The following is a 22,205-nucleotide window of genomic DNA, read 5'->3' on the forward strand; positions in this document are numbered from 1 at the left end:
ATACTGATTTTCAAATTCATTCTGAAAGTGTTTTACCAAATTCATTACAACTAAAAATATATAAGGACACCTCTTTCCACACACCTTTGCTAGCACTGAGCATTTTTATCATTGTAAATAATTGCTAATTTCTTAAGAGATGAATCATATTCCATTGTTTAACATACATACTTTGCATTACTCATGGGCTCACACATTTTTTATAGATTTGTTGAGAGAGTCCTTATCTATTGCTGTCATGTTAAAATTTTTCTGAAAGTCCCCAGGAGACATCTGATATATGCTCATGTTTACTAGTTGCTTCTCCTCTTTTGTGACTAAGGAGTGGACTTAAGAAATATCTATATTTGTTGAATTTATTCATGCTCATTTGCTCTGAAGCAGGCAGGCTTTATAAGGCAGAATGGTTTCGTTTTTCTAACCAAAAGCACTGATACTAAATGTGCACTTGAAAACCACTGGGGAAATTTGAGCTGAAAATTTCAGCAGTGAAAGACCATCCAGGTAAGAAAGAGGCCCTTTGGAATAGTTTTGTCTTTATGATTGCTTTCACAAAAGGAATCTGGGGAATGCATGTGTCTGAGTGACTACACAGGGAAGCCGAGAAAAAAAAAAAGGAGTGAATAATTTAATTATGATTTTAACTGCTACCTATAGTAAATCGACGGTTTAGATAAAACCTAAACTTCCTATTTTACCTAAATTATTTCACAGGTCTCAGGGTTCTGTTGATGTATATTATTGTCTTTATGTTACTAAAATTCATCACCTTTTATGTTTACACCTTCCACAATCACTGTCATTTGCTGTTTAGTGTAGACTCTCTTTCTGTCTGAGTCACCTAGGTGTCAGTGATAAGTACTAGAGAAATAGAGAGACAGAAACATCAGGGTGAGGGACTGTTAAGACTCTTAATTGAGTATTTGGCATGTTTTCTAGTGATGTGACAGGTAATAATTAAGACTGCTTAATTAGTTTCTGAATATTGAAATGAGGAACAGTAACAAAACTGAATAGCGCTAATGAAAGACTGAATTACTATAATCAAAACAGCTTTATCTCCAAGTAAGACTTCTGCATACAATAAGTATATCCCCTTTCTTTTTGCATAAGAGAAATATGAGTTGAATTGCCACAGTGATTAAAACCAAAGATCTTACCTAATTCTTACAATTAAAGGTGTTCTTTAATGCTAGAAAGATACTTAAGAGTTTAAAGGTGAAATTTTTCATGTAAAAGAAGTTGTATTGTGAGGCAAACAAGGTCTCATGTATATTGCTGTGGATATTTAGTAATTAGATGTAAGAGGTTCACATCCAAAATATGAGGAGGAACAATAAAAATAGTAAAATATACAGATCTGGAAAGCACACTGTTGTATTTCATTCCTCTTTTCTGAAATTCTGAACAGGTTCCATTAGATAAAGACCCTCCCCCCAACAAATTTACTCTTTATTTCTTAAATCTAACTTATAACATAAGCACTTGGAGATGTTGTTAAATTAGACTTGTGTGGCTGGGTCTATGATTTATTTATTTTTTGAATCTCCAGACTCTATTATATAAAGTGTTTAGCAGATACCTGTACAGTGGAATTTTAAAAAACTATCCAAATGAATCAGCAACTCCAAGAAATTTCCCAATAACCTTTATTTGTTTTTTTTGTTGCTTTTTTTCCTGTTGTCTAATTGTGAATATGTGTGTGGGTGCAGTTTTCTTCTTTGGGGCCAAACAGCTGGGGCTTCCCTCACTATTAAGAGCCAGCAACCGCCAAACCCAAGTTTCTAAGGTTGCAAAATGGATTGAATTCTCAGGGGCGCTTTGTCCCAGAGCATGTGGAATTTGAAAGCAAAAGCAGATGGAGTCCCAGAGAAAGACAGCTTGATGATGATGATTTTAATGATTAAATAGAAATCAAACAAGATACCATTGAGGGATGGAGCGAACTGGGAAGCTGTCAGAGGGTCACAGAGGAGAGGAAAGGGGAGTTTCAGAAAGTTTCTGTGAACCATAGGCAAAGCCATGATGCTGGGAGAGCCCTGAAGCCCAAGGACAATAGATGTATGTCCCGCCCTGATTAGTAATGGCGGGAGATGCAGAGGGCTGGTTAACCCATTAGATAGTCAGCAAGGCGAGCCACCGGAGAATATGTGGCAGCTTCATGGAGCCAGACCCAAACAGGTGGCAGACAGCTTGAGCTGGGTCCTTTGTGTTGGTTGCTGGCCTCGTTTAAAATAACAGTAGTAAAATGTCTATTGGGCTGTAGCTTCACTTTTTTGTTTTTCTTTTGGCCAAGCATTGGTGCATGGCAGGGCAATGACAGGAAGCTTAGTTTCTGTTCTGCTTTGATGTTTTTATCTTCCGTATTTCCTGAGACTCTCACAGCCATGAACTTTCTCTAAAAAATGCAATCGAAAATGCCCGATGGTGACCCAGTTAAGTTCTCCCTTTAGGTACACTAACTGCTCACCCTTAAACTCATCCAAGTCACCCCTATGCTAAGCGGCACAGCAGCCTGGCTCTGGTAAGGTGTGAAACTCGAGGGCAGCCATGTCAAATTCAGATGTAATGGCAGGTGAATTCTGTAGGTGAATACACCTGTTGTAATGTTCTTGAAACACATAAAAAGGCTTTAGGGAATATTACCCATTAAAGGCAGACACCAGAGAGGCTGATGCGTCAGATAAGTATATAACCTGTGCACTGCTTCAGGCATTCTTTGATTTGTGGTTAATCCAATTTTTGTGGCTTGCTCAACTTTGCATTTCAGCGAAATCATTTTTGAAGCTGTAAAGTAAAACAGAAGTTTGTTTTTGTCGTACAAATGCAATGAACCAGATTTCCAATTTGAACATGCCTCTCATATCAGGTGCGTCTGACACAATATTTAACTGGTTCAGAAGAATGTGGTATAACCTTTGCTCTCCTTATAATAGAAGACAAGACAAAATGAGTTAGAAAAAGATGCCTTAAGTAATAGCTGACCAGGCTCAATTTCAGACCAGAAACTACTCTAAAATGATTGTTCTTCCTACATATAAAGAGGCAACATGGAGGAAAAGCTGGACCAGGCTTCCACTCGGTTCCTGCATGTGGGTAAAGTAGGCTTCATTCATAGGGCTTCCTCCCACAAAATATTTGGGGCATTTGCTGGGTTAAACAAAGCTGAAGAATTGTCTTTGCGATGAGTCTTCTCAGAGTTTGTCTGCATTTTCTTTTTCAATTAGAGTTGACATTCAATATTATTTTGTATTAGCTTCAGGTGTACACACAGTGGTTAGACAACCATATAGTTTACAAAGTGGTCCCCCCGATATTTCAAGTACCCACTTGGCTTCATGCATAGTTATGACAACATTATTGACTGTATTCCCTATGCTGTACCTTACATCCCAGGGACCATTTTGTGACTACCAACTTTGCTTAAGTACATTGTAAAATTTATAAAATGCATATAGACAATGTCTACTAAACTTATTCAATTTCGTTGACTCCCCTTGTGCTTTTTGTTACAGAATATCTCATGAGACAGGAAGCTGAGCCAGAAATGGTCTTTTGAAACTGAGAGGCTGAACCAGGGGTGGGCAAACTTTTTGACTCGAGGGCCACAATGGGTTCTTAAACTGGACCGGAGGGCCGGAACAAAAGCATGGATGGAGTGTTTGTGTGAACTAATATAAATTCAAAGTAAACATCATTACATAAAAGGGTACAGTCTTTTTTTTCAAATAGTTTTATTCATTTCAAACGGGCCGAATCCGGCCCGCAGGCCGTAGTTTGCCCACGGCTGGCTGAACCATCTCCTTTGCTATATCAAAACAGAAACTGCTGGAGTCGCTGTTGAAAGCCAGTTTAAGATCCAAATCTCATGAAGATGAGGGGACCAGGATAACTTTCTAACTCATTTCCTGTGTGGTGAAGATTCCTTGTTTTAAATGACAACATTAAATTTTGGGTGAAAATATGATTTTGTGGTCAAAGGATTTTAGGCAAACCCGAGTCAACAAAATTAAATTTTTTTTAAAGGTACATCTTAGAATGTTTTTTAAAAGCAGACACTTCTTGGGATGGCTACTTAGATCACAAAAAGTTCCTTTCTTCTGGGAACTGCTCCTATAACTCAGAAATTTGTCGTCTGTAGTTACATATATTCTGATTCCCAGGCTATAGCTGATTGATCAAGGAATAAAATATTTGAACTTCAAGGACCCATTAAGAACAATTGTCCTCATAGCATTTTTATAATAGAAGAAAAGATAAATATATATATTTGATCTCAGGGAGGAAGGGAGAAAGAGAGAAAGATAGAAACATCAATGATGAGAGAGAATCATTGATTGGCTGCCTCCTGCACATTCCTTACTAGGGATCGAACCGCAACCCAGTCATGTGACCTTGGCCGCAATTGAACCCATCACCCTTCAGTCTGCAGGCCGATGCTCTAGCCACTGAGCCCAACTGGCAAAGGCGTCCTCCTGGCATTTTAAGCTGAGAGATACAGAAGCTGGCCATCACTGGTGACAACGTCACTTAAGTGTTCCATGAGAAGTGGTTTTGAAATCTGATTCAACTTCACACTTGTGGCAGTTATGCAAAAATGCTGATTCCTGTGCCCTCCCCAAGCTCTCTAAATCAGAATGTCTTACACCTGATTTACACAAAAATGTTTCATAATGAGAGCTAAGAATAACTGAAGACTCACTGTGCACTCTATACCAAGGACTGGCGTTCTTAACAAGATCTTCAAGGGGGTTTGATGCATCCTGCCCAGCACTGGTGCAAAGTTGCCCATTTGGGAAGTTCTGGCAGCTCTTGCTGCTGGCATGTTCAGTAGTTAGTAATCTTACTGAAGTTCAGTAACTCAACTGTTTTTTTTGACTTCCGTGTATTACCAGAGACTCCTTCCAATAAATTCACTTTTAGGTTTATACCAGCTCAAATTGATTTTGGTTGCTTGCAACCAAAAGAACCTCAACTAATACAATTGTGTACATTTCCTAGAAGGAGATTATAGCGTGCAGTGCTTCACAAACATATTTGACTGCTGAATGTGTTGTCTCAAGGAGCTTCTTGTTACACCAGTGTTGCAATGCACATGCTCTGGGGGAAGCATTAATTCAAGGCAGTAGTTTTCAACCTTTTTCATCCCATGTACACATAAACTAATTACTAAAATTCTGCGGCACACCACAAAATATGTTTTTTGCCAATCTGACAGTAAATAGGTATAATTTTTATTCATTCACACCAGACGGCTATTGTTATGTTGGCTGTTGTCATTTTTTAATTTGACAATCTAAGGGAACAAAGATCAGTGCTCTGTCTAAATAGTCAGGTATTGTACGTTCTAAGAAATTCTTGCGGCACACCAGTGTGCCTGCCTCCGCATACCAGTTGAAAATCACTGGTTTAAGGTAATTCATTTAACAGTGTTATGAATGTGCTATAGGCTACATAATCAATGTTTCGTTTCTTGGGGTTACATTAATTGCTTTACTATATGGTCTTAGAATGAAGGACACTCAGAGATGAAATACACAATTGGATGCAATTAAATAAAACCTTAATACTCAGTTTCAGGATCTCTTTGGGAAACCAGAAGTCAGGGCTCTCCCTCAGTGATGCAGTTCTATTTGCATATGATAAGTCTTTTCCACTCACCTATGTGTTTTACATAGAAGACATCACATTCTGCAGTGTACCCAGACAGATTAGGCATGGCTGCTCATTCTATGTCTGTAATTAAAGGGGAAAAAAAGGTTATTAAAGGAATAGACAAAAAGTAATAAATTTTCCCTTCTAAATACTTAAAAGTTTATGGAAATGCAAAAAAATAGCAGGATAAATAGCATCAGATTCAGTTGAAATTCAAATTCTGTCATTTATTAGCTCTGTCCACTTGAACAAGGGCCTCTGCGTACTTCTCTAAGCTTTTTTTCTGTCTTACACAAGGAGATAATAATTCCTCCTATATTTTTTTAGGTTAGGACTAAATGAAATTATAGTAACTATAATGGTAGTTACCATTTATTAATATATTTCTACATGCCAAGTAATATGCTGTCTTTTTTTTTTAAATATGTTTTATTGATTTTTTACAGAGAGGAAGGGAGAGAGATAGAGAGTTAGAAACATCGATGAGAGAGAAACATCGACCAGCTGCCTCCTACACACCCCCCACTGGGGATGTGCCCACAACCCAGGTACATGCCCTTGACCGGAATCGAACCTGGGACCCTTCAGTCCGCAGGCCGATGCTCTATCCACTGAGCCAAACCGGTTTCGGCTATGCTAAGTCTTTTTAATGTATTACCTTATTTAATTTTCTAAACAATTCTGTGAGGTGATTACTACTCATTTTTCTATTTTGTAGCTAAGGAAATTTAAGCTCAGAAATATTAAGAGCATTGCCTAAGGATGCTCAGTAAATAGAATAGTCAGGATACAAACCTAGACAGTTGGACTTCAATGCCTACATATTGTAAGCACTCAGGATTTAACTTTTGCCTCCAGGAAGTTCTGTCTTTCCCTGTGACTAATCCGTAGCAGAGAAACACATTGTTATGACAAAATATTTAAATTGTGAAAGAAAAATATGAAAAATCCATATAGATGACACTCATGAATTTTGGCTTTTATTCATGGTCAAGCTAGGAATCTTTGAAAGGATAATTTCAGTGGAGAGGAGAGAGGATTGAATTATTGAAAGAATCACAGTAAAATAAGGAAAATTGACTGGAGCACCTGCATCATAGAGAGAAAGCTGAAGGAGTGATATAATTTGGGTGGGATTAGTGAAAAAAAAAAGTCATTTGAGGAAAGGGTTTTAACTAAAGTAGAAATGTGGATTGGTAAAAAACAACAGGAATGGGCTACCACAAACAGGGATAAAATGTACCATTGGAATAGTAAAGATGAGCAAATTAGTTTGCTTAGATGAAGGACATGATTTAAATTCAAAAGTTTAAGAACAATAAAGAGAGGTAGATTGAGAAATGGCTCAAGGATAAAGTGCCCACCCCACCTTCTCATATAGAAGCTAACATTTATCGGATGGAAACTCTGTGTGAGGCACTACCTTAATCATTTTACTTGTATGAAATCATCTAATGTTCATATCAATCCTATGAAGTTGGCAAAATTATGAGATCTATTTTACTGTTGAGGTAAATGAGAAACATGAAAGTTCAATAACTTATATAAGGCTACTAGGAAGTGGAAGAGCCAGCATTCAAAGCCAGGAAATTAAGCTTCAGACTCGATATCTTTACCAGTATGCTGTACCACTTTGTAGCTTGGGTTGGCTTTATTAGGTTACTCCCTTTCTCATAAAACTAAAGTAGTTTCTTATTACTTTTATTAGCAAATTTACATTCCTGTACCTGGACCTTTAGAGATCTCTATCAACTCGCCACTCTTGAGCACCAACATATTTTTCATCAGTCTCCCCAAATGGACCCGCCTCTATTATAGGTAAATTAATGTTCCCCTACTTGGCATACTTTCTCTCTGCTAATCCATTGTCTCTGAACTCCTTTAACATTCGGCTCAAAATATTTTGTCATTGACTCCAAGAAGCCCTCTTTGATTTTTTCGCATCAAATATCAATTATAAATTACTCTTTTCCTCACAAAATATATCAGCTCAGTGGAGATTGATTATTTTTCCCTTAGTAACCTTACTTGATAAGCAATATTGAGTCTATGTTTTTGAGTGTCTTTCCACTTAATAGATTATCAGATCCTTGTGATCAGTGTATCTGTATACCATATCCATTCATTTGATGTTGACCACATAGAATAGGTGGAACCAGTGGGAAAACAGTAGCAAAAATAGTAGAAAATTTTTTTTCTCACCATCTTTCTATCCAGAAACAGATTTGTTTAAAAAAATCTACTTTTTTTTTCTGAAAGAAGCCTAAGTTCAGATTGTTAATATTTTTCCCAAACAGAGAGTAGTACAAGCATATTATTCTTGTTAATTTTTATTTCATTTATTTATTTTTTATTTCAGAGAGAAAAGGACAGAAAGAGATAGAAACATCAATGATGAGAAAGAACCATTGATCAGCTGCCTCCTGCACTTCCCCTGTTGGGGATCAAGCCCACAACCCGTGACCTCTTGGTCCATAGGTTGACCCTCAACCAGGCTGGCGCACCATTCTTGATTGCACTTTGCAGATATTGTGTTTTTTGCTGTTGTTGTTGTTGTTTTTGTTGTTGTTGTTTTTTACAAATTGGAGGTTTATGGCAGCCCTGCATCACACAAACCTATCAACATCATTTTTACAACACCATTTTCTTGCTTCATTTCTCTGTGTCACATTTTGGTAATTGTCTCAATATTTCAGATTTTTCATTATTATTATAAGTATTTATTATAAAGATCTGTGGTCAGCAATCTTTGATGTTGCTATTGTAATTGTTTTGGGGCACCATGAACTGTGCTCATATAAGACTATGAACTTAATGGATAAATGTGTGTATTCTGACTGCTCCACTGACAAGCCATTACCCATCTCTCTCCTTTTGGGACCACCCTATTCCCTGAGACGCAACAATATTGAAACTCGGCCAATGATCAACCTATAGTGGCTTCTAAGTGTTCAAGTAAAGGGAAGAGTCCCTTGTCTACTCCTGGTGAAGATGCTGTGAAGGTTGTTGAAATGACAACACAGGTTTTAGGATATTACATAAACTTAATTGATAAAGCCGCAGAAGGGTTTGAGATGATTGACTTCAATTTTGAAAGAAGTTCTACTGTGTCTAAAATGCTATCAAACAGCATTGCATGTGTGTGTGGCGGGGGGGCGGGGGGGGGGAGATGGCGGCTGGCAGGACAGAGGTGAGGGATAGGAAGTGAGTGAGGAGATGAAAGGAGAGTGTGTGGATGTGTGTGGTGTGTGTGAGCGAGTGAGGGACAGTTAAATCCAGCAGGAGCAGCAGGGGCTGGCAGACCAGGCTCTCTGGAACAGGGAGAGACTACCAGCGCTTCGGGCACTCCCCGGACTGTGGGACTCTGGCACGGAGCCCACACCATCTTGAAGGGGAGAGTGGCTTCTTCTAGGAACTCATCAGCACCATCACCCAGACAGGCCTTGGACACTGCCCACGACTTAGTAGCCACTCCAGCCAAAATCCTGCAGCCACACCCGCAGACTCACAGACCCTGGGATCTCCACCTCCAAAGGTCACCTTGCCCTCAGCAGTAACTACAACTCCCTTCCCCAGCAGCAGACCTCCTCCAGCGCACAGGTCTCCTAGGCACACCACTCCATAGACTCCTCTTAGGAGTCACTGTGAGCCCCAGCTGGGTGTGATTTTGTACAGACAGAGACGCACTCCCCCCCAGTAGAAATTCTGAATTCCCTCTGCCTGAATAACTGCCCACACACAACCAGCTGCACAACTTCAGTGCCAGGGCCCTTCAGCGCCAGGGCCCCTCAGAGTGCGTCACAGCTCAGCGCCTGCACTGCCACAGTTGCTCATTCCCCCTGAGCCCACCTATCCACAGGGCACTTTGGGAAGCCGCAGTGAGCCTCTGCTGGGTCTAATCTTGGACAAATAGGGACGCACTCCCCTGGGCAGTAGAAATTCTGAATTCACCCATCCTGGATACCTGCCCAAAGACACCTCGATTAAGCGTGCCAGGGCCCCTCAGAGTGCTTCAGTGCACCTGCGCTAGCAAACTCACTGCGGGTGCTCCTGTGTGCCACCACTGGGAACGCGCGCCTATCCACCACAGGTGCATCAGCAAAAACTGAGTTTCCCCACCCCACAGCTGCGGAACTCTGGACACTACAGGTGCATGCTTTTCCAGCGTGCAGGTCTCCCAAGACCACCACTCCACAGGCAGCCCTGGGGCCCTGCTGTGAGCCCCGCTGGACACGCACTTAAACAAACAGGGGTGCACTGCTGGGCTATAGAAATGCTGAATTCCCTCTTCTGGGATACCTGCCCACAGACACTGCAATCCAGTGGCTTCAGTGCGAGGGCCTTTCAGAGTCTGTCAGTACACCCTGCTGGCAAACACACCACAGGTACCCCTGTGAACTGACGCTGGGGTAGCGTTTATACAACCACAGAGGCAGCAGCAAAAGCTAAGTCTGCCCACCCCACAACTACCAAACTCTGAACACCACAGTCATGCCTTTCCAGAACGCAGGCCTCCTGAGCCCCACCACCCCAACAGACGATTCCTGGGTGCCACTGTGAGTCTCTGCTGGGCACACGTGATTTCAACCAAGGATGCAAGACAGCAAAACTTGGGACACCCCCTCCACAGCTGCTGACTTCTAGGAACCTCAGTTGCACCTTTCTAGCTCACAGGCCTACATCAAGAGAACCCAAATAGCTCAAGTAGGGAGCTACACTAGACTACCAAGCCCAGGAGACCTGAGAGGCCACACCAGTAGCAACATACCCAAAAGAAACTGGGTAGCAAAGCAATCGGAGCTACAATTAAAACATTACAGCAAAACATGGGAAGACAAAAAAGCAATCCACAAAGGAAAGAAAAAGAGGAGTCACCAGAAAGGGAGTTAAATAAAATTGAGGCTAGCAACATATCAGAGAAAGAATTCAGAGTCATGGTTATAAGGATGCTCAAATGGTTGGATGACAAATACACACAACTCAATGAGAATTATAAGGAGCTGAATGAGAATGTCACCAACATGAAAAGGAACCAAGAGGAAATGAAGAACGACATAGCTGCAATAAATAACACAATGGAAGGCTTAAACAGCAGACTAGAAGAGGCTGAGGACTGCATCAGCAAATTAGAAGACAAGGTAGGAAACACACAAACACAGGAGCAACTGGAAAAAAACTTAAAAAGCAAGAGGAGAGCCTAAGGGAGCTTTGGGACAATTCAAAATGAAACAACATTCACTTAATAGGGGTACCAGAAGGAGAGGAAGAGAAGCAAGGAATAGAAAACCTGTTTGAAGAAATAATGACAGAAAACTTCCCTGATACTGGCAAGAAAAAACTACACAAGTCCAAGAAGCACATAGAGTGCCAAACAAGATGAACCCCAAAAGACCAACACCAAGACACATCATAATTAAATTGGCAAATACCAACGACAAAGTAAGAATCTTAAAAGCTGCCAGAGAGAGACAGAAAGTTACCTACAAAGGATCTCATATTAGAATATCAGCTGACTTCTCAACAGAAACACACCAGGCAAGAAGGGAATGGAATGAAATATACAAAGTGATGCAAAGCAAGGGACTGAATCCAAGAATACTATACCCAACAAGGCTATCATTCAAAATTGAAGGTGGAATCAGGAGCTTCACAAGCAAAAAAGGGCTAAGAGAGTTTATTACCACCAAGCCAGCAATGCAAGAAATGCTAAAGGGACTTCTGTAAAAAGGAGAAACAGAAAGGCAAGAAAAACACAAACATTAAGAATAAAAATGACCACAAACAAGTACTTTTCAATAATAACATTAAATGTAAATGGATTAAATGCTCCAATCAAAAGACACAGGGTAGATGAATGGATAAGAAAAATGACCCATATTTTTGCTGTCTGCAAGAGACCCACCTCAGAACAAAGGATTCTCACAGACTGGGAGTGAAGGGATGGAAAAAAATGTTTCATGTAAATGGATATGAGAAAAAAGCTGGGGTTGCGAAACTTATATTTGACAAAAAAGACCTCAAACTCTATGGCATTTCTATACACCAATAGTGAACTTACAGAAAGAGAAATTAAAAAAAAACAATCCCATTTACCAATGCACCAAAAAAATTAAGATACCTAGTAATAAACTTAACTAAGGAGGTAAAAGACCTCTACCCAGAAAACTACAGGACATTGAAAAAAGAGATAGAGGAAGACATAAACAGATGGAAGAACATACCGTGTTCATGGATTGGTAGAATCAACATCATCAAAATGTCCATATTACCCAAAGCAATATATAGATTCAATTCACTCCCCATTAAAATACCAACAGCATATTTCACCGATCTAGAAAAAAACTCTCCAAAAATTCATCTGGAATAATAATAATAAAAAAAACCCGAATAGCTGCTGCGATCCTGAGAAAGAAGAACAAAGTAGGTGGGATCTCAATACCAGTTATCAAGCTGTATTACAAAGCCACTGTTCTCAAAACTTCCCGGTACTGGCACAAGAACAGATATACAGACCAATGGAATAGAATAGAGAGCCTAGAAATTGGCCCGAACCAATATGCCCAATTAATATTTGACAATGGAGGCAAGAACATACAATGGAGTCAAGACAGTCTCTTCAATAAATGGTGCTGGGAAATTTGGTCAGACCCATGCAAAAAAATGAAACTAGACCACCACCTTACACCATACACAAAAATAAACTCAAAATGGATAAGGGACTTAAACATAAGACAGGAAACCATAAAAATATTAGAGTAATCCACAGGTAGCAAAATCTCAGATATATGCCGAAGGAATTTCTTCACTGACACAGCTCCTAGGGCAATGGAAACTAAAGGGAAAATAAACAAATGGGACCATGCTATCTAATAAAAGAGAAACATGGTAATTAGCGTATGACCACTACCCTTCCCATTGGCTAATCAGGGCGATATGCAAATTAACTGCCAGCCAAGATGGCGGCCTGCAGCCAGGCAGCTTAAACTGAACATGAGGCTTGCTTGCTTCAGTGACAGAGGACTGCAACGTTCCCCGCCTGCCATGCCGGCCTCTGAGCTTGCAGTTTGAAACACTGTAACAAATATAGAAGCTAAACAAAACCTCAGAAACCAGCTTTCAGCGAGCTGGGATCTCAGAGCTGGAGTTGATACAGAGTTTCGATTATAGAACCTAAGCAAACCAGATACCTGCTTTCATCAGCAGAGGCCTCAGAGCTGGAGCCTCAGAGCTAAAGCTGGCCCAGAATTTAAAAAAAAAAAGGAAAAAAAGGAGCAGTTGGGAGCTTCAGTGGGCCTGAAAACAGCCCTCAGCCCCTCACCCAGACTGGCCAGGCACCCCAGTGGGGAGCCCCACCCTGAAGGGTGTGTGACCAGCTGCAAACAGCCATCATCCCCTCATCCAGGCTGGCCAGGCACCCCAGTGGGGACCCCCACCCTGATCCACGACACCCTTCAAGGCAAACCAGCCAGCCCCCACCCATGCACCAGGCCTCTATTCTATATAGTTAAAGGGTAATATGCCTCCCAGCACCAGGATCAGCGGAGCCATGAGGCCTCCCGGCACCAGGATCAACGTGACAGGGGGCAGCGCCCAAACCCCCTGATTGCCCTGCGGCTCTGTGTGTGACAGGGGGCGGGGCCACAACATCCCTATTGGCCCTGCTCTGTACCTGACAGGGGAAGGCGCCCCAACCCCCTGATCAGCCCTGCTCTGTGCCTGATAGGAAGGAGCTCCCCAACCCCCTGATCGCCCTGTGGCTCTGTGTGTGACAGGGTGAAGCGCCCCAACACCCCCAGCCCACGGGCCCTGCTCTGTGTGTGACGGGCTAGAGCCATAACCTCCCCATCGGCCCTGCCCTGAGTGTGACAGTGGCGGCTCCCCAAACCCCTGATTGGCCCTGCTCTGTGGGTGATAGAGGGCGGCACCCCAACCCCCTGATAGGCCCTGCTCTGTGCGTGACAGGGGGTGGTGCCGCAACCTCCCCATCGACCCTGCCTTGAGTGTGACAGGGGGCGGTGCCCCAACCCCCCAATCGGCCCTACCCTGAGCCTGACCCGGGGATGCACCTAGGGATTAGGCCTGCCCTCTGCCACCTGGGAGCAGGCTAAGCCAGCAGGGCGTTATCTCCCGAGGGGTCCCAGACTGCGAGAGGGCACAGGCCGGGCTGAGGGACCCCCCCTCACCCCCAAGTGCACAAATTTTTGTGCACCGGGCCTCTAGTATCAGAATAAAAAGCTTCTTCACAGCAAAAGAAACCATCAACAAGACAACAAGAAAACCCACTGCATGGGAGAACATATTTGCCAATGATATCTCTGATAAAGGTTTAATCTCTAACATTTACAGGGAACTCATAAAACTTAACAAAAGGAAGATACACAACCCAATAAAAAAATGGGCAATGGACTTAAATAGACACTTTTTGAAAGAGGACATACATAAAGCTGAGAGGCATATGAAAACGTGCTCAAAATCACTAATCATCTGAGAGATGCAAGTCAAAATGACAATGTGGTACCATCTTACACCTGTCAGAATGGCTATCATCAACAAATCAACAAATGACAAGTGCCTGAGAGGATTCGGAGAAAAAGGAACCCTCGTTCACTGCTGGTGGGAATGCAAACTGGTGTAGCCACTGTGGAGAACAGTATGGAGTTTCCTCAAAAAACTAAAAATGGAACTTCCATTTGACCCAGTGATCCCACTTCTAGGACTATATCCCAAGAAACCAGAAACACCAATCATAAAGGATATATACATCCCTATGTTCATATCAGCTCAATTTACAATAGCCAAGATTTGGAATCAGCCTAAGTGCCCATCAGCAGGTGAGTGGATTAAAAAACTTTGGCACGTCTACCCAATGGAATTCTATGCTGCTGTAAAATGGAAGGAACTCCTACCATTTGCAACAGCATGGATGGAGCTGGAGAGCATTATGCTAAGTGAAATAAGTCAGTCAGAGAAAGCTAAATATCACATGATCTCACTCATTTATGGATTATAATGAACAACATAAACCAATGAACAAAAACAGATGTAGAGACAGAGAAGCATCTATCAGATGCTCAAAACTCAGAGGGTAGGTATGGGAGGGTGAGGGTGAGGGGGAGAGATCAACCAAAGAACTTGCATGCATGCATATAAGCATAAGCGATGGATGTGGACAACAGGGGGTGAGGGTGAGGGCAGGATTGAGGGGATGAGGGAACATTGGGGGGATAAGGACACATTTTTAATATATTAATCAATAAAGGGGAAAAAAAAGAAATCCAAGGTGAGGCCATGGGAATGGATGTGAATGAACCAGAATGAAGGAAGTTCATAGAGCTATATACCCTTTTATATGGTTTCTTGGAAGATTAATGCCTGGCATATTTAAATGCTCAAAATTTAATGAATTAATACAAGAATAGCCACACACACAAAAAAAAATCAGCATTGCATGCTACAGAGAAATTGTTAGTGAAATGAAGGGTCAACACATGTGTTAGGTCTGATCACATAATTGAATCGGTACCCCCTCCCCTGGGAACTGACATTTAGGCTACTTCACAATGGACATTCTATTTGCTTAGATCACATTCCACTTGCTAAGACCATTAGTTCTTCCCTCCAAAATTTCCCAGGATCCAGACCTGCACAGAGAATTCTCCGCCCAGAGAAAGCCCGTGTAGAGTCCTTTAAAAACCTCTGACTTCTTGTCTGTGGGTGCTGTTGCCATTTTGGGACTCAGCCCATCTGGGTATCCAGATGACCTAATAAATTCATAATTCTTCACCCCTTTTTGGCTTCATGCGTTCCTCCTTTGGGGACCCTAACAACCATGTGGCAAACTTCACTGTCTTATTTTAAGAAATTGCCACAGCCTCCCCAACCTTCAGCAACCGCCACTTTGATCAGTCAGCAGCCATCAACATTGAGGCAAGACCGTCCACCAGCAAAAAGAATACAACTTGCTGAAGGCTCAGATGATGGTAAGCACTTTTAGCAACATTTTAAAATTAAGGTCTGCCCTGGCCAGTGTTGCTCAGTTGGTTGGGTGTCCTTCGTGTACAAGGAGGTCTGCTGTGGATTCCTGGTCAAGGGCACATGCCCTAGTTGTCGCACAATCCCTGGCAGGGGGTGTGCAGGAGGCAGCTGATCCATGTTTCTCTCATTGATGTTTCCCTCTCTCTCCCGCTCCCTTTCTCTCTTTAAAAACCAATAAGCTATTCTTTAAAAAAATTAAGGTCTGTACATTTTTTAAACAAACTGCTCTTGCACCCTTAATAGACTACAGTATAGTGTAAACATAACTTTTATATGCAGTGGGAAACAAAAAAAAATTCATGTGCTTTGCTTTATTGCCATTGAAGTTGCCTGAAACTAAACCTGCAATAGCTCCTAGGTATGCCTGTACCGGTGTTGTTAAGCTTGAGGCTCATTTTCTTACTTGTGAAAATCAGAGCATTGGTTCAAGAAACAACAGAACTCTGCTTCAAAACAAGTGTAGATGAATAATGCCTTTTGAAAACAAAGTTTTGATTATACAAAGCCCCGCAGAGATTATTTCATAATTACTGAGAAATGGCAAGTATCTCACATAACACCCTTTCCTTCTGAATATGGAAATACACTTGCATAAGTGCAGATATTTGGCGACTTAACAGTAGAGAAGATCCCCCTTTGTGCTTAGTGGAATGGAGCCAGTTGGTACTCGCTAATTCAGCCAAGGTTCTCTCTGCTAATGGCAAAGCCTGCCTGTCCCTGTAGCTACACAAATACTGGATTATTCATTTTCCTTTTGGCAAATGCCAGAGTGGAAATGCCCACGATACTTGTTGTTTATCATGAATAATTGTTGGAGGAGATCCCTTGGTAGAAGAAAAACTGAACAAGCCAAGATAATAAGAATAAATTTGAATGCCGTGGAATTCTTTGTGTGTGTGCACACGTGCGCATGTAAGTGTGCATGTTAATGGGTATCACAGGCTTCATGTGGGTTTTGTTTTCTCTAAATACGCTGTGTTTCTCTGGCGTCTTTCTTTCGTGGGGTTCCAAGCCGAGATGAAAAGAACTAACATAAGTGACCCAGCGTTTACTCAGTGTCCAGAGAGTACCTGGCTCTTTTTTTAGTTACAGAATAAAGACTACTCGTGGTTTTTGCCCTGTAAAATCTTGTCCTTAAATAGGTACACAATCATCTAACTATCTGGACGAGGTAGTTGTGAATACAATGAATATGGAAACTAAATACACAAGGGTAACAGAGATGTTGAGATGTATTTGAAATGACAGAGGAGGTGTTAAAACAGAGTAAAACGCACATAAGTCTTTGTTTCCAACTAGCTGAGTTTATGAAGGCAAGGTATTGTTGAGGAAAAAGTGTAACGGATTTAGAAATTAAGTCAGGCCCTACCCGGTTTGGCTCAGTGGATAGAGCATCGGTCTGCGGATTAAGGGGTCCCAGGTTCGACTCTGGTCAAGGGCATGTACCTTGGTTGTGGCCACATCCCCAGTGGGGGGTGTGCAAGAGGCAGCTGATTGATGTTTCTCTCTCATCTCTCTATCTCTCTCCCTTCCTCTCTGTAAAAAAATCAATGAAATATTTTTTTTTTAAAAAAAAGAAATTAAGTCAGGGTCCAAAGACCTGAGTTCTAGTTTCAGTGCTCCACTTAAGTGGCTGTTTGACATAAGCAAGGAGATTGCTCTCCCTGCCCTCACTAAAAAAGAGTATCTATTTGTGAAAATGCAGTTCAAGCTATTAGTAAACTGTTTTTAAGAAAACACTTTATTATAGTGTGATTGACGTACAGAAAGCTGTATATATTTAATGCATACAACTTGATGGGCTTGGAGATAAGTATACCCATGAAACTATAACTACAATCAAATCCATAACATATTTATTACTTCCAAAAGCCCTTCCTTCCTTCCTTCCTTCCTTCCTTCCTTCCTCCCACCCTCCCTTCCTCCCTCCATCCCTCCATCCCTCCATCCCTCCATCCCTCCATCCCTCCATCCCTCCATCCCTCCATCCCTCCCACCTTCTTTATTTTTTTGTGATAAACTTAACAGAGTTCCCGAGGCACAGCAGCCAAACGGCTGAGGGTGAGGAGGGGGACAGAACCCTAATTGTGGGTCCCTGAACCGGAAGGCCAGTTCCCATCCCCCCACCCCCAGCAGCATGGCCTACTGTGCTGAGCCCTCATCACAGGCCCTGAGCCTGTCGCCCACCGCTTGCTGCGGGCCCCAGGGCTTGAGGACTGCGAAGTGCTAGATGGGGTGGGAGATACAGAAGGCGAGGAGAAAGAGGAGGGGAACCTGAGTGAGGTGCCCCCACTAGAGGCCATGGGACAGCCCCCACAGGGGAGACCCTGGCCTGGGGGTTCCTGGCTGCTCCAGCTGCGGGCGAAGGGTGGGGCGTCAGGGGAAGGAGCTGTTGAGGAAGAAGACTCCGGTTCCAGGCCCATCAGGCTCAGGTCGCCCGGCCAAGGGCCAGGGGGTCGCAGTGCAAGTGCAAGCGTCACAGGCGCGGGAGGAGCCAGAACTGGTGCTCATACTGGGTGACTGTGACGTCATCCAGGGCCTGCATCTCAGGGTCCCCCTCACGGATGTGGGGGAGTCGGCTACGGTGCCTGCTGATCCAAGTACCGCTGTGGCCCCCAGGGCAGCAGGAGCCCATACGCACCCCCCCCCCCCATGCGACCCTGAGCTGGAGATGACCCTGAAGGCGGCTGGGACGGGCCTGACCTGGGGATGCTCGCGGGGCAGGAGCCCTTGGCGCCGCCAAACCGGGAGCAGAGCGTGGGCTGAGTGCTGGCCGCCAGCTCCCACGACCTGGCCATCAAGGCCATCACCTCAGCGCCAAAGTGGACATGACAGAGGAGCAGGAGCAGCAGCAGCTCCTGTAGCTGCAGGCGATGTGTCTGAACAAGCTGGCAGCGCTGGGGGAGCGCCAGCCTGACTACAGGGCGCGCTTTGGCCAGGACAGGAGCTGCCGCAAGGGGAGCGCAGCGAGGCCATTCCCACCCTGAGGGCCGCGGGGAAGCTGGAACCTTCCAGACCAGACGATCCGCGCGGAGCTCTGAAGCTGGTGAAAAAGCGCGCGGCCCAATGGAGCCCAGAGACCGCCCTGGACCGGCAAATGCTGGGCAACCCCAGCCGCTGCTGCCAGGTGTCCCGGCAAGGGGCCGGCCCAGCCCATGGAAGCGGCTGTTTGGAGCAACTGCTGTTGCCCTGTGGTCATCCTTGCCAGGAACTGACTGCCAGGGGGCCACTACTCCTCAAGAGCACCATGGGCCCCACCCCGTGCTCCCTAAGTCTCCCAGCTCCCTGTCCACTACCCTTTCTGGCCCAGCCCCCTCCACTGGGGCAGGGACAGTGAGTTTTAAGGGTCCCGTGGTTCAGTGAGCAGGAGGGACTGAGCCCTATAGGAGGAAAACGAGGCAGGACCCAGGTGCCATGTCCAGCTGGAAGGAGGGGGCCCTTATTCCTCCAGGTCCAATTCCTACCCACTCACTCCCCACTTGGTTAGGTCTCAACAGGGGCCTAATTCAGATTCTCCATCCCAAGGCCTCAGGCAGCCCTTCCCCTATCCAGTTCCTGTCCAATTGCCAGCCCCTCCTGCCTAGCCTGCTGCCCTCTGTCCAGGCCCCCTTCTCAGCCCCCCCTTACCACCAAGTGAAATAAAGCCTCCCATCCTGCAAAAAAAACAACAAAAACAATCCTCAACAAAAGCCAACAATATCTAGTCTCTTAACAAATTTCAAGTATACAATATAGTAATTATAGGCACTGTGCTGTGGAGTAGATCTCTAAGACTTACATTGATTTGCTGAAACTGCGTATCTTTGACCAACACCTCTTCATTTCCCCCTGCACTCAGGCCCTGATAATCAACATTCTAGTCTTTTCTTCCATACATTTGGCTATCTTAGAGTCCTTATACAAGTGGGATCATGGAGTATTTGTCCTTCTGTGGCTGGCTTTTTTCACTTAGCATAATATCTTCAAGGTTCATCTATGTTGTCACAAATAGCAGAATTCCTTTCTTTTTATGGCTGAATAATATTCCATTGTATGTAAATAGCATATTTTCTTTAATTATCCACCGATGGGCTTTTTTGTTGATTCCATGTCTTGGCTATTGTGACTAATGCTGCAATAATCTTAAAAGTGCAGATATCTCTTTGAAATCTGATTTCAATTTCTTTGTGTATATACCCTAAAATGAGACTGCTAGATCATATGATAGTTCTATTTTTAATTTTTTTTAAAACTCTCCATACTGTTTCCCAGAGTCTGCACCAATTTACATTCCACCAACAGTGAACATAGGAGGCAACCTATGGAACACGAGAAAATTTGCAAACCATATATCTAATAAAGAGTTCATATCCAAAACATACAAGGAACTCCTACAATTCAATAGTGGAAAAAACAACAAACCAAATACAAATAGCCAATAACCTGAATAGACATTTCTCCAAAGAAGAAACACAAAGACCAACAAGGTATATGAAAGGTGCTCAACAGCACTAGTCATCAGGGACATAAAAATTAAAACCACAAAGAGATACCAGCTCACATCTGTTAGGATAATTATTATCAACACAGTAAGACAACAAGTGTTGGCAAGGATGTGGAGAAAAAAGAAACTTTGTAATATTTTTGACACTAGCCAAAAATCATGAAAGATGCAGTTTTAGAAAAAGGGTAACTCAGGGCCAGAGAAGAGAGATGACTCATTACTGCATTATTTCTTTTTCAGAACACAAAAAAATTTTGAGAACTTATTCTTTAAATGAGGTGTCAGTTTCATCACCTCTATTTAGATGTTTTATAGAGGACAACCTGTTATTTTTTGTGTGACTGGGGCTAATTACTTAACCTCTCTAAACTACAAGTTCCTCCTGTAATTATGTACATGAAGTATGTGACACAATGCTTCTTTGTGCATAGTAACTGCTAAATAGATAAACTCCAGAGGCACTAGAGCCGTGGTCGGCAAACTGCGGCTCTCGAGCCACATGCGGCTCTTTGGCCCCTTGAGTGTGGCTCTTCTTAAGCCTTAGGAGTACCCTAATTAAGTTAATAACAATGTACTTACCTATATAGTTTAAGTTTAAAAAATTTGGCTCTCAAAAGAAATTTCAATCGTTGTACTGTTGTGGCTCTGTTGACTGAGTTTGCCGACCACTGCACTAGAGTATTAGGAATAAGGCCACTAGCGTCAGACTACTTGAGTTCAAATTCTAGATGTTTTATTTATTCACAGTGTGACCTGGAACAACTTATTTGACTTTGCTAAGCCTAAATTTTATTTTCTGCAAAATAAGGATGATAGTATCTACTTTATAAGGTTAGTGTGAATATTAAATAGAATGAGATGTGTAAAACCTGGCACATTAAGCTCAATAATAGTCATTCATTAATTCAACAAATGTTTATGAAATATTTACCATATGCCTGTCACTATTTTATGTTTTGGGATACAATGGTGAATTAAGACAGAAAGCAATCCTTGCTTTCATAGAGCTCCTATTTTGATTGGGAAGATAGACAATACATAAGTTAAAAAATAATATCAAATATAAGTGCTATGCAGAAACTAAAGCAGAGTAAGGGACTAAGGCAGAGGTGGGCAAACTTTTTGACTCAAGGGCCACAAGGGGTTCTTAAACTGGACCGGAGGGCCGGAACAAAAGCATGGATGGAGTGTTCGTGTGAACTAATATAAATTCAAAGTAAACATCATTACATAAAAGGGTACAGTCTTTTTTTTTTTAGTTTTATTCATTTCAAATGGGCTGGATCCGGCCTGCAGGCCGTAGTTTGCCCACGGCTGGATGAAGGCAAGACTGTAGGGCCAGGAGGCATGCTATTTTTTTAAAATTATCATTCATTTAGGGTTGCTGGGAAGTCATCTTCTTTAAGGATGTGGCACCTGATCAGAGGCTTGGAAGATGTCAGAAAAGACAGCCATGTACAGATCTGGAGGAAGAACTTTTTTTTTTTTTTTTTTTTTTTTTTTTTTGCAGCTGAGTAGCCGATGTGATGTTCCTAATGAGGCAAGAATAACCTTAGTGTTCTCCAGGAAGAACAAAGACATCAAGGTGGCTGGAAAATAGTGAGTGAGGAGGAAAAGAGAAATAGGAGATGAGATCAGATTAGATAGGTAAGCAGGGCCCAGATCATGTTGGGTAGTGTCAAATGTTAGCTATTATAATTGTTACCATTGTTAAGCTCAAAGAGTTTTGGTTATTGAAGTAATGCTTTATCCCATTTAGTAAATCCTTGTAAGAGTCTATGAAGCAGAAATTTCTTATGATAATGATAATAATAGCAATAATGGCTGCCTTTGTCATTTGACCTTTTACAAAATGATTTTCACATGTATAATCTCATTTACTCTTTACAACAGTGCTGTAAGTTAGATAATTACTAGTATTTTTCTTTTGAGAAGGAAGGCTTACAGAGAATAAGGTACTTGTGCAGTCACATGGCCAAGTATGTAGAAGATACGGGGTTCAAAGTCTAACTCTAGATGACAGTACTCCTCC

At 42.6% G+C, this 22,205-nt stretch overlaps 1 pseudogene; it reads left to right on the plus strand.

Annotated features, from left to right (window-relative positions):
- The first annotated feature begins 15,484 nt into the window (after window positions 1–15,484).
- On the plus strand, window positions 15,485–21,773 carry LOC132224580 (peptidyl-prolyl cis-trans isomerase FKBP8-like; annotated as a pseudogene).
- The last annotated feature ends 432 nt before the right edge of the window (window positions 21,774–22,205 follow it).

The sequence above is a fragment of the Myotis daubentonii genome, chromosome X, assembly GCF_963259705.1.
Source record: "Myotis daubentonii chromosome X, mMyoDau2.1, whole genome shotgun sequence".
NCBI classification, from domain to species: Eukaryota; Metazoa; Chordata; class Mammalia; order Chiroptera; family Vespertilionidae; genus Myotis; species Myotis daubentonii.